Here is a 12,915-nt window from a genome sequence, read left to right as displayed (position 1 = left end):
CGGAGAAGGCCAACTCTGTGGGACCTAATCGGTCGCTGGGATTTGTGCAGCAGAAGGTGGTCCCGGATATAACCTGGTCCGGTGCCATGAAGGGCTCTATAGGTCATAACCAACACTTTGAATTGTGACCGGAAACTGATCGGCAACCAATGCAGACTGCGGACTGTTGGTGTGACATGGGCATATTTGGAAAAGCCCATGACTGCTCTCGCAGCTGCATTCTGCATAATCTGAAGTTTCCGAACACTCTTCAAAGGTAGCCCCATGTAGAGAGCGTTACAGTAGTCAAGCCTCGAGGTGATGAGGGCATGAGTGACTGTGAGCAATGAGTCCCGGTCCAGATAGGGCCGCAACTGGTGCACCAGGCGAACCTGGGCGAACGCCCCCCTCGCCACAGCTGAAAGATGGTTCTCTAGTGTGAGCTGTGGATCGAGGAGGACGCCCAAGTTGCAGACCCTCTCTGAGGGGGTTAGTAATTCCCCCCCCCCCCAGGGTAATGGATGGACAGATGGAATTGTCCTTGGGAGGCAAAACCCACAGCCACTCCGTCTTTCCGGATAACCCTCGTAGATGAAGGTTAACAGACTTCAGTTGAGTGGTGAGGGAGTTGACTTAGAGTGTTTCTGTTTACATAGCAGCTCTAGGAGATGTCCTCCTCTTTTCACTTGGGCTCCAGGCTCTGACGGTCCTTCTACAACATCCCCCAATGGGGCCACGTTGTAACTGCCGCTTCGGTCTTGAATTTGCTGCTCTTTCCTCCGTTGTGACAGGAGCAACTCCCTCGCCACGGTCTTCGCTGCAAAGAGTGAAAGAACAGTTAAGATCAAAAGGAAGGAAGACGTGGGCGATGGGTTCAAAAGAGAATGGCAAGAACAATGGGGTCTTAATCCTGCTCACCTGTGCTTTGTATCTAACACAATGAAATCCAAGGGAGAGAAAAGTAAAGTCCTACACTTAGGGAAGAAAACTAAAAGTACACATCATATAGACTGGGTGAAACCAGACTTAATAACAGGGACTGTGAGATGCATCTTAACAGCGGACAACAAATTACATATGAGCCAGCAATGTGTGGCAGTAATTTAATTTAATTTTAATTTTAATTACTTAGATTTATAAGCAGCCCTTCTCCAAATGGACTCAGTAGCCAAAAAAGCCAATGCAATCCTAAACTGCCTCAACAGAAGGATACAATCAAGATCAACCTGCTGGGTGAGATCATCCAAGGGCATGGGGTGAGGTATCATCAGTATGCAGATGATACCCAGCTCTACATCTCCACCCCGCTGACTGGAAGTGATGTGCCGGTGCCTGGAGGCTGTTGGGGTCTGGATGGGTGTCAACAGACTCAAGCTCAACCCTGATAAGACGGAGTGGCTGTGGGTTTTGTCTCCCAAGGACAATTCTATCTGTCCATCCATAACCCTGGGGGGGGAATTATTGACCCCCTCAGAGGGTCCGCAACTTGGACGTCCTCTTCGATCCACAGCTCACATTAGAGAAACATCTTTCAGCTGTGGCGAGGGGGGCGTTTGCCCAGGTTCGCCTGGTGCACCAGTTGCGGCCCTATTTGGACCGGGAGTCACTGCTCACAGTCACTCATGCCCTCATCACCTCGAGACTCGACTACTGTAATGCTCTCTACATGGGGCTACCTTTGAAAAGTGTTCGGAAACTTCAGATCGTGCAGAATGCAGCTGCGAGAGCAGTCATGGGCTTCCCAAGGTATGCCCATGTTACACCAACACTCCGCAGTCTGCATTGGTTGCCGATCAGTTTCCGGTCACAATTCAAAGTGTTGGTTATGACCTATAAAGCCCTTCATGGCACCGGACCAGATTATCTCAGGGACCGCCTTCTGCTGCACGAATCCCAGCGACCAGTTAGGTCCCACAGAGTGGGCCTTCTCCAGGTCCCGTCAACTAGGGGAAGAGCCTTCTCTGTGGCGGCCCCGGCCCTCTGGAACCAGCTCCCCCCTGAGATTAGAATTGCCCCCACCCTCCTTGCCTTTCATAAGCTTCTTAAAACTCACCTCTGCCATCAGGCATGGGGGAACTGAGATATTCTTTCCCCCTAGGCCTTACAAGTTACGCATGGTATGTCTGTATGTATGTTTGGTTTTATAATAAGGTTTTTTTTAGTTGTTTAGTATTGGATTGTTACATGCTGTCTTTTATCACTGTTGTTAGCCGCCACGAGTGCAGAGGGGCGGCATACAAATCAAATAAATGAATGAATGAATGAACGAATGAACGAATAAATAAATAAATAAATAAATAAAGGGAGTTACTAATACCACTCCCTAAAGTCAGTAAGTACTTTATAGTAATTTAATAATTTAAAGCCTTAATAAGACCACACCTAGAATAATGCATCCAGTTTTGATCAGCACAAAGATGGTGAGACTCCAGAAAAAGGGCAGAGAAGAGTAACCAAAAAGACGATTAAGGGACTGGAGGCTAAAACATAGGGAGAATGGTTGCAGAAACTGGACATGTTTAGCGAAGAGAAGGAGCAGGGGAGACAGGATAGCATTATCCAATATTTGAGGGGCTGCCACAGATGAGGGGGGGTGTCAAGCGATTTCCCAAAGCCCCTGAAGGCCGGACAAGGAATAAATGGATGGAAACCAGTGGTGAAATCCACATTTTTTTACTACCTGTTTTGTGGGCATGTTTTGGTGGGCTTGCAAAATTTTCATTCCCCCCCAACTCTGGGGATACTAATAGTTTTTAAATCTTGGCCCCTTTAAGAGGTGTGGACATCAAAATGCTGGCGGGGGAATTCTGGGAGTTGAAGTCCATGCATCTTAAAATGGCTGAAGCTGAGGACGACTGTCCCATTGAGTTTCCATCATATGATCTGGCCTCTACCAAGCATAATCAATCAGAATAGAGCTGGGAGGGAACTTGGAGGTCTTCTAGTCCAACCCTTTGCTCAAGCAGGAGACCCTAGACCAGAGGTAGCCAAAGTTGTTAGTACTATGTACGAGACAGTTGAGTTGGCAATATAGAAACAAGCTAACAATGAATGTTTGTTTTTATTAAAATACTATAGCTTTAAGAGGTAGTGCTGCAAATTGCCATAAGAGGGCACCAGAAAGCATGATTCTTTCTCTCTGCTGATTCACTGTGACTGATATAGTAAGCTCTGTGATAGTTTTGATGTATTTGTAAGTTGTAATGCATATCTGATAGATAAGACAAAGACAGGCTTGTAATATTATTATTGTATTGAGAATTGTTGACTGATTTGAATGTGTATGACCGGACTGTTTAACTTGATTGTGCTATTTCTAAAAGTAAACGCTATTTTATACAATTTAATATCTGTCTTGTATGATTGAATCATCCTATCTCATGGATATTTTCGGAGAGGGGCGGCATACAAATCTAATAAATTGAATTGAATTGAATACAGTGATACCTCATCTTACAAACGCCTCATCATACAAACTTTTCAAGATACAAACCTGGGGTTTAAGATTTTTTTGCCTCTTCTTACAAACTATTTTCACCTTACAAACCCACCGCCGCCGCTGGGATGCCCCGCCTCCGGACTTCCGTTGCCAGCGAAGCACCCATTTTTGCGCTGCTGGGGATTCCCCTGCAGCATCAGTGAAATCGCAGCATCGCAAAAACACAGAGGTCCGGAGGTGGGACTTCGAGGACTTGGGTGTTTTTGCGATGCTGCGATTTCACGGATGCTCCCTTCGCTGGGAAATCCCACCTCCGGACTTCCGTTGCCAGCGAAGCACTCGTTTTTGCGATGCTGGGATTCCCCTACTGGGATTCCCCTGCAGCATCGCAAAAACACAGAAGTCCGGAGGTGGAGTTTCCTATGGAGGGGAACCGCAGGGGAATCCCAGCAGTGCAAAAATGGGCGCTTCGTCTGGCAAAAGGGGTGAATTTTGGGCTTGCACACTTTAATTGTTTTTCCATTGATTCCTATGGGAAACATTGTTTCGTCTTACAAACTTTTCACTTTAAGAACCTCGTCCCGGAACCAATTAAGTTTGTAAGACAAGGTATCACTGTATCTGCTGGAATCCCACGTTTTCTTCTCTGCGTGTGCTTGATAACTTAAGGGTCATTCCGCACACTCCTTAACAAAGTTGGCTCTTCTATGACTTATAGATTTCAACTCCCAGAATTCCTGACCCAATCATGCTAGAATTCTGGGAGTTGAAGTCCATGTGTAGTAGAAGAGCCAACTTTGCTTACCCCTGCCCTAGACCATTTTAGACAACTGTCTAGTCTTTTCTTAATGTTGTGGGGACTTCACAACTTATGAATAAGGCAAGTTGTTCCACAGGTGAATTGTTTTCACTGTTAGAAAGTTCTGGGTTGCTTCTCTCCTTGATTAGTTTCCACCCATTGCTTCTTGTTCTACCTTCAGTTGCTTTGGAGAATAGCCTGAATCCTTCTTCTTTGTGGCAACCCCTGAGATGTTGGTTATGACTATAAAGCCCTTCATGGCACCAGACCAGATTATCTCAGGGACCGCCTTCTGCTGCATGAATCCCAGCGACCAGTTCAGTCCCACAGAGTGGGTCTTCTCCGGGTCCCATCAACTAAACAATGCCGCTTGGCGGGACCCAGGGGAAGAGCCTTCTCTGTGGTGGCCCTGGCCCTCTAGAACCAACTCCCCCCAGAGATTAGAATTGCCCCCACCCTCCTTGCCTTTCGTAAGCTACTTAAAACCCACCTCTGCCGCCAGGCATGGGGGAATTGAGATACCCTTTCCCCCTAGGCCTTTACAATTTTATGCATGGTATGTCTGTATGTATGTTTGGTTTTTTATTATAATGGGTTTTAATTGTTTTTTAGTATTGGATTATTGTTATACACTGTCTTATTATTGCTGTTAGCCGCCCCGAGTCTCCGGAGAGGGGCGGCATACAAATCCAATAAATGAATGAATGAATGAATGAATGAATGAATGAATGAATGAATGAATAAATAAATAAATAAATAAATAAATAAACAAACACTGCTAGATCATGTCTCCCCTGGTCCTTATTTTCATTAAATTAGACGTACCCAGTTTCTGCAACTGTTCTTCAAATGTTTTAGCCTCCAGGCCTTTAAGCATCTTAGTTGCTCTTCTCTGCACATTTTTCCAAACTCTCAACATCTTTTTTGTCATGCAGTGGCCAAAACTGAATGCAGGATTCCATATGATGATGATGATGATGATGATGATGATGATGATGATGTCAATACAACTCAGCAAACGAGAACACTATGCTGGATATTATTATAATTATTATTATTATTATTATTATTAATTAGACTTTTTTGCCGCCCCTCTCCGGGGACCCGGGGTGGCTCACAACATACAATGCAAAAACAATACATATACAAATCTAATAATTAAAAACTATAAGCTAAAATCCCATTAACTTAAAACACAGCCAATGTACTCAATCATATCCACACATAACATTTAATGGTCAGCAAGGGGGGGGAGGCATATTATTATTATTATTAGTATTATTATTATTATTAGTATTATTATTTATTAGATTTGTATGCCGCCCCTCTCCATAGACTCGGGGTGGCTCACAACACAATAAAACAGTTCATAACAAATCTAATAATTTACAATTTAAAATATTTTTAAAAACCCATTATTAAACAGACATACATACAAACATACCATACATAAATTGTATAGGCCCGGGAGAGATATCTCAGTTCCCCCATGCCTGACGACAAAGGTGGGTTTTGAGGAGCTTACGAAAGGCAAGGAGGGTGGGGGCAGTTCTAATCTCTGGGGGGAGCTGGTTCCAGAGAGTCGGGGCCGCCACAGAGAAGGCTCTTCCCCATGTTGCCCCATGTCTGGCAACATAGATTGATTTTAAGGGGCTTGCGGAAGGCGAGGGGGGGGGGCAGTACGAATCTCTGAAGGGAGCTGATTCTAAAAATTTATAACACTTCATGAGATCGTATCTAGAATCAGAATGTCATGGCCATTATGCCAATTTCATGAAAACATCATTGGCTGATGATATCTGTCATCATGCCTATAATGTCATTGTCCATCCCGCAGATAGTCAATGTTCCTGGGATCCTTTTTTCTTGACTTAACTCAAGACTTAGTGCTTGAGTCTCCATCTCTGAGGTCCTTAAGGAGAAAATACCCACCATATTCCAGCTCTTCCTTGGTGATTCGGGGTTTCGTGATTCTTGTGAACAGCTTTTTGCTGTTGTAATATATCAGATTAGAAGCGAAAATTGGCAGGAAAAGAATCCACATCAACATCTTTGGGTCCAAGCGAGGCGTATACAGATCACCCAGATTCCCTACAGTAAGGCGAGAATACAGAGTACATCATATAAAAGCAAATATTATCTCATTATACACTTGTTAACAGCTGCCAGACTTTCTTTTTTAAATTTTTTTAAAAATTATTTTAATGCAGTTTATTGATTAAAATCAAACATAAACGCTATATTTACAGATGTGAATATAAATTCAAAACGAACAACGTTTACATATTTACACCTTTTATTTTAGCAAATTTTAAGAGTTACCCTGATCTTATTTTTTCCCCTTGAAACATAGAAACATAGAAGACCGACGGCAGAAAAAGACCTCATGGTCCATCTAGTCTGCCCTTATACTATTGCCTGTATTTTATCTTAGGATGGATCTATGTTTATCCCAGGCATGTTTAAATTCAGTAACTGTGGATTTATCTACCATGTCTGCTGGAAGTTTGTTCCAAGGATCTACTACTCTTTCAGTAAAATAACATTTTCTCATGTTGCTTTTGATCTTTCCCCCAACTAACTTCAGATTGTGTACCCTTGTCCTTGTGTTCACTTTCCTATGAAAAACACTTCCCTCCTGGACCTTATTTAACTCTTTAACATATTTAAATGATTCAATCATGTCCCCACTTTTCCTTCTGTCCTCCAGACTAGACAGGTTGAGTTCATGAAGTCTTTCCTGATACGTTTTATGCTCAAGACTTTCCACCATTCTTGTAGCCCGTCTTTGGACCCGTTCAATTTTGTCAATATCTTTTAGTATGTGAGGTCTCCAGAACTGGACACAGTATTCCAAATGTGGTCTCACCAGCACTCTATATAGTGGGATGATAATCTCCCTCTTCCTGCTTGTTATACCTCTAGCTATGCAGCCAAGCATCCTACTTGCTTTTCCTACTGCCCGACCACTCTGTTCACCCATTTTGAGACTGTCTGAAATCACAACCCCTAAATCCTTTTCTTCTGAAGTTTTTGCTAACTTAGAACTGCCGATACGATTCAATCTATTTGTGGCACTGTTCCCATGTCTCATAATATTTTTATTCCTTTTGGCCCCTTAGTTCTAATATAAGTTTGTCCATTTTGGAACATTCATAAATTTTGATAATTATTACCTTTTCTTGGGGGGGGGGGTCTGCATTTTTCCAAAATTGGGCAAAGGTAATCCTAGCTGCAGTTGTTATATACAATATTAAATATTTTTCCCCTTTACTCTATTCTTTTTAAAAAAAATCCCAATAAGAACAACTCAGGAGTAAATTCGATTGTTATATGTGTTACCTCCTGTAGCCGTTTGTGGATTTTATTCCAATTTTTTTTTTGTCTCAGAGAACAACCACCACATGTGATAGAAGGTGCCTTTAGTTGTTGTTGTTTTTTGCATTGCCAACAATTTTGATTTAATTTTGGATATATATTTTGCCAATTGGTTCGGGGCCAAACACATCCTACAACAATTTTCTTTACCGATACTGATTTGGATAATTTGAGATTTCTATTCCATACCTGCTCCCAAATGAATATTGTGTCCTATATTTTGTGCCCATACAACCATGGGTCCCTTTCAACTTTTGACCAACCTTGGCAACTTTTAAGACTTGTGGACTTCAACTCCCAGACTTCCTCAGCCAGCTTCCTTGATCCAAGAGAGATGATTTTGGAGTTCTTAAATGAAGGGAGGAAAAAACAACATTAAGCGATTACCGGTCTTGGTTTCTGCTTGGGTACTGTAGGATATCTAGACATAAGTGCAGGCTTTTTATTAACCTTGGAGCAGGAAGTGCGTGGGAGCTATCTCATGCAAGACAGGTACAATCGGTTGCTAGTTTGGAGGAAAAAAGTACAGTACAATCACCTGTAACGTTTGAAGATGGACTTTGGACCTCCAGAAAGGAAGGTCGTTTTTCTGCTGTTTTTGTTGCAAAAATCTATACATGTCCAACTTGTAATACTATGTGTTTGAACCCCATCACAGATGTTGAGACTGTAGAAAAGGTGCAGAAAAGAGCAACAAGGTTGATTAGGGGACCGGGGGCTAAAACATATAATAATAATAATAATAATAATAATAATAATAATAATAATAATAATAATAATAATAATTTATTAGATTTGTATGGCGCCCCTCTCCGAAGACTCGGGGCGGCTCACAACAATAATAAAAAACAATATTATAGCGAAACAAATCTAATATTAAAAAAGAAGCATATAAAACCCTATCATATTTAAAAACCAAACAACACATACATACCAAACATACAATATAAAGAGCCTGGGGGAAAGATGTCTCAACTCCCCCATGCCTGGCGGTATAGGTGGGTCTTGAGTAGTTTTCAAAAGACAACGGTGGGGGTAGTTCTAATCTCCGGGAGGAGTTGATTCCAGAGGGCCGGGGCCGCCACAGAGAAGGCTCTTTCCCTGGGGCCCGCCAAACGACATTGTTTAGTCGACGGGACCCGGAAAAGGCCAACTCTTTGAAGAATGATTGCAGGAACTGGGTGTATTTAGATTAATGAAAAGAAGGATTGGCGGGACAGGATGGCAGGGTTCCAATATTTGAGGGGCTGCCACAAAAGAAGAGGGGGTCAACCTATTGTCTGATGTGCCTGAAGGGCAGGGCAAGAAACAACAGATGGAAACTAATCAAGAACAGAAGCAACCTGTTCCTGCAAAAAAAAAAAGGTTCTTGTGTCTAGTTGTCTTAGTGTGCAGTGCTCTGTAGCAACATTTTGAGGACAGGAGTTGAAACAGTTTATGGCCAAGATGCGAGGGGTCAATAAATATTTTTGACAGCCCTCTTTTTGATTGGTGCAGTATACAGGTCCTCAGCGGAAGGCAGGTTGGCAGTCATTGTTTTTTCTGAAGTTCTGATTCTCCTCTGAAGTCTGTGTCGGTCCTTTTGGCCTGCAGAACCGTGATAGAGATGCATGTGAGAGACTCAGTGATGCCTCTGTAGAACTGTACCAGCAGCTCCTTGGGCAGTTGGAGCTTCCGGAGTTGGTGCAGAAAGAACATTCATACACTACCACCAACCGCTGCTTTGATTAATGTTTGAAGCTTTTATTTGGCCACCCCATGAGGTGAGCCACAGCTGGTACAGATGATCCTCAATCATGACCACAATTGAGCCCAAAATTAACGTTTCTAAGTTAAACAGTAGTTAAGCGAGTTTTGCTCTATTTTACAATCTTTGGTGCCACCATAGAAACATAGAAGACTGACGGCAGAAAAAGACCCCATGGTCCATCTAGTCTGCTCTTATACTATTTCCCGTATTTTATCTTACAATGGATACATGTTTATCCCAGGCATGTTTAAATTCAGTTACTGTGGATTTATCTACCACGTCTGCTGGAAGTTTGTTCCAAGGATCTATTACTCTTTCAGTGAAATAATATTTCCTCACGTTGCTTTTGATCTTTCCCCCAACTAACTTCAGATTGTGTCCCCTTGTCCTTGTGTTCACTTTCCTATGAGAAACACTTCCCTCCTGGACCTTATTTAACCCTTTAACATATTTAAATGTTTCGATCATGTCCCCCCTTTTCCTTCTGTCCTCCAGACTATACAGATTGAGTTCATGAAGTCTTTCCTGATACGTTTTATGCTTAAGACCTTCCACCATTCTTGTAGCCCGTCTTTGGACCCGTTCAATTTTGTCAATATCTTTTTGTAGGTGAGGTCTCCAGAACTGAACACAGTATTCCAAATGTGGTCTCACCAGCACTCTATATAAGGGGATCACAATCTCCCTCTTCCTGCTTGTTATACCTCTAGCTATGCAGCCAAGCATCCTACTTGCTTTTCCTACTGCCCGACCACACTGCTCACCCATTTTGAGCCTGTGAGATTCACTAAGTGAATCATCGCAGTTGCTTAAGTCACACGGTTATTAAGCAAATCTGGCTTTCCCATGGACTTTTGCTTGTATGAAAGTCGCAAAAGGGGATCATGTGACCCTGGAATACTGTGACGATAGAAACATAGAAGATTGATGGCAGAAAAAGACCTCCTGGTCCATTTAGTCTTCCCTTATACTATTTCCTATATTTTATCTTAGGATGGATCTATGTTTATCCCAGGCATGTTTAAATTCAGTTACTGTGGATTTACCAACCACGTCTGTTGGAAGTTTTTTCCAAGCATCTACTATGCTTTCAATAAAGTAATATTTTCTCACATTACTTCTAATCTTTCCCCCAACTAACCTCAGATTGTTTCCCTTTGTTCTTGTGTTCACTTTCCTATTAAAAACAAGAGAGAAGTATTTGTAATAGGAAAGCGAACACAAGAACAAGAGGGCACAATCTGAGGTTATCTGAACCATCATAAATATGAACCAGTTGTCCAGAGCCAGGGTGGCGCAGCAGATAAGAGTGCTATACTGCAGGCCACTGAAGCTGACTGTAGATCTGAAGGTCAGCGGTTCAAATCTCATCACCGGCTCAAGGTTGACTCAGCCTTCCATCCTTCCAAGGTGGGTAAAATGAGGACCCGGATTGTGGGGGCAATAGGCTGGCTCTGTTAAAAAGGGCTATGAGTCTAAGGAGAAGGGCAGCATAAAAATTGAATAAATAAATAAAGTGTCTGAATTTTGACCACGTGTCCGTGCTGGGGATGCTACAAGTGTTAAGTGTGTCAGTCCTATTGTAAGTTCAGTCAATAAACGGATGGTTGTAAAGTCGAAGACTGCCAGGATTTATTTAATTTATTAGACGTCTATGCCACCCTCCTCAAAGCGGCTCAGTTGATGTATCAATAAGATGGGCAGCACGGACATTTAATCAATACAGGTAGTCCTAGACTTAACAACAGTTCATTTAGTGACTGTTCAAAGTTACAACGGCCCTGAAATAAGTGACACGACCATTTTCCACACTTACAACCTTTGTAGCATCCTCAATTGGGGTCACGTGCTCTAAATTCAGACGCTTGGAAACTGACTTGTATTTATGATGGTTGCAGTGTGTCCTGGGGTCAAGGGATCCTTTTATGACCTCCTGACAAGCAAAGTCAACAATTGTGCGACTAAATTATCAAATGCCGCAATTCACTTGACCACCGTGGCAAAAAATGTCATAGAGCGGGGCAAAACGTCAGCTGTCTCGCTTAACAACAAAAAGTTTAGCTTCAATGGGGAAATCGAGGACTATCTATACTGATACTATTATATATACTAATATACTGCTCAGAAAATTAAAAGGGAACACTCAAATAACACATCTTATATCCGAATGAATGAAATATTCTCATTGAATATTCCATTTGCACAACTATTCCATTTGCACAACAGCATGTGAAATTGACTGTCAATCAGTGTTGCTTCCTAAGTGGACAGTTTGATTTGAGAGAAGTTTGATTTACTTGGAGTTATATTGTGTTAAAGTGTTCCCTTTATTTTTTTTGAGCAGTGTATATACTATATGCCGCCCCGAGTCTTCGGAGAGGGGCGGCATACAAATCCAAATAATAAATAAATAAATAAAATAATACTAGTTTTAGGTTGGGTTTCCTCTGCTATATTTTGTATTGTATTTTAATAGAATAGAACAGAATAGAATAGAATTCTTTTCTGCCCAAGTGTGAACCGACACACAAGGAATTTGTCATTGGTGCAGATGCTCTCAGTGTACATAAAAGAAAAGAGACATTTGTCAAGAATCATGAGGTACAACACTTAATGATTTTTGTAATTTTTTGTAAGCTGCCCTGAGTCTGCAAACAAGGGCGCCATAAAATAAATAAACAATACTAAGGCCACCCTGAGTCCTTCGGGAGTGCGTGGCATACATATTACAGTATTTCAATTAAAGGGCTCAACTCTTTTGGCTCCGCTGAACTTTTATTTATTATTGGAAGGGACCTTGTAGGTCATCTAGTCCACTCCCCACCCCGCTCAAACAGGAATCCCTATATCTACACCAGCGTTTGCAAACGCTGCAACAATTTCCCCAAAGGAACAACGCTGATGTGGAAGGCGTCGGGGCGATCCAGTAGGGATTCTGAACCGCCGTCCAAACAGGCCGCATGGAGCCCCGGCCTCTCAGTTCCAGCCCCATCCGGGCAATTGAGACAGAAAACGCGGCTTCCCTTGTCAGGCGAGTCCGGTGCCCCTCCCGCGGCCTTCTCCCGGAAGTAGCAAAGCACCCCGGATGTTGCCCCTTCCTGCCCGTCGCCTCGGAGAGCAAAGGGGGCGTGTCCGGGCGTGCGCTCCGTTGCTAGGCAAGGCCGCTGGTCGCTAGGGAAGTGAGGGCTTGTGGGCGGGCGGCCGCGTTGCCAAGGAAGTGAGCGGCGGCCTCAGCGGCAGCGGCAACCGAGCCGCCTCACGTCGGATCCGAGGCACGGGCAGGGGGGGAAAGGCCCGTCTCCCCCGGGGGGAGGGCACGCCTGCGAGGGCCTCCTTCTAGGCCCAGCACGGGAGGACTACAAGCCCCATCGGGCACCACGGCAGGCAAGGCCTATCTGACAGGCCGAGACCCTCACCGACCCCGCCGAGGCAGCTGAGGCGGCGCCGGTCATGGCCGGAGGGGAAGCCGACCGCCAGGTAAGCCAGGGACGGTGACGGGTTGGCGGGCCCCGGAGGGAGGAGGAGGAGGAGCGGGCTTGGCCGGGAAGGGAGGCCCGGTGCTTCCCTCTC

At 43.7% G+C, this 12,915-nt stretch overlaps 1 protein-coding gene across 1 annotated transcript in view; it reads left to right on the top strand.

The window, feature by feature from the left end:
• The first annotated feature begins 12,558 nt into the window (after positions 1 to 12,558).
• KIF3B (kinesin family member 3B) overlaps positions 12,559 to 12,915 on the top strand; it is a 35,957-nt gene continuing 35,600 nt past the window's right edge. The window contains exon 1 of the mRNA XM_070744347.1: positions 12,559 to 12,822. The gene's annotated coding sequence lies outside the window, so the exon portion shown is untranslated. The remainder of the gene's footprint in view (positions 12,823 to 12,915) is intronic.

The sequence above is a fragment of the Erythrolamprus reginae genome, chromosome 3, assembly GCF_031021105.1.
Source record: "Erythrolamprus reginae isolate rEryReg1 chromosome 3, rEryReg1.hap1, whole genome shotgun sequence".
Classification (NCBI taxonomy): domain Eukaryota; kingdom Metazoa; phylum Chordata; class Lepidosauria; order Squamata; family Dipsadidae; genus Erythrolamprus; species Erythrolamprus reginae.
Note: the sequence above shows the minus strand (reverse complement) of the source record. Positions and strands in the feature narration are given on the sequence as shown.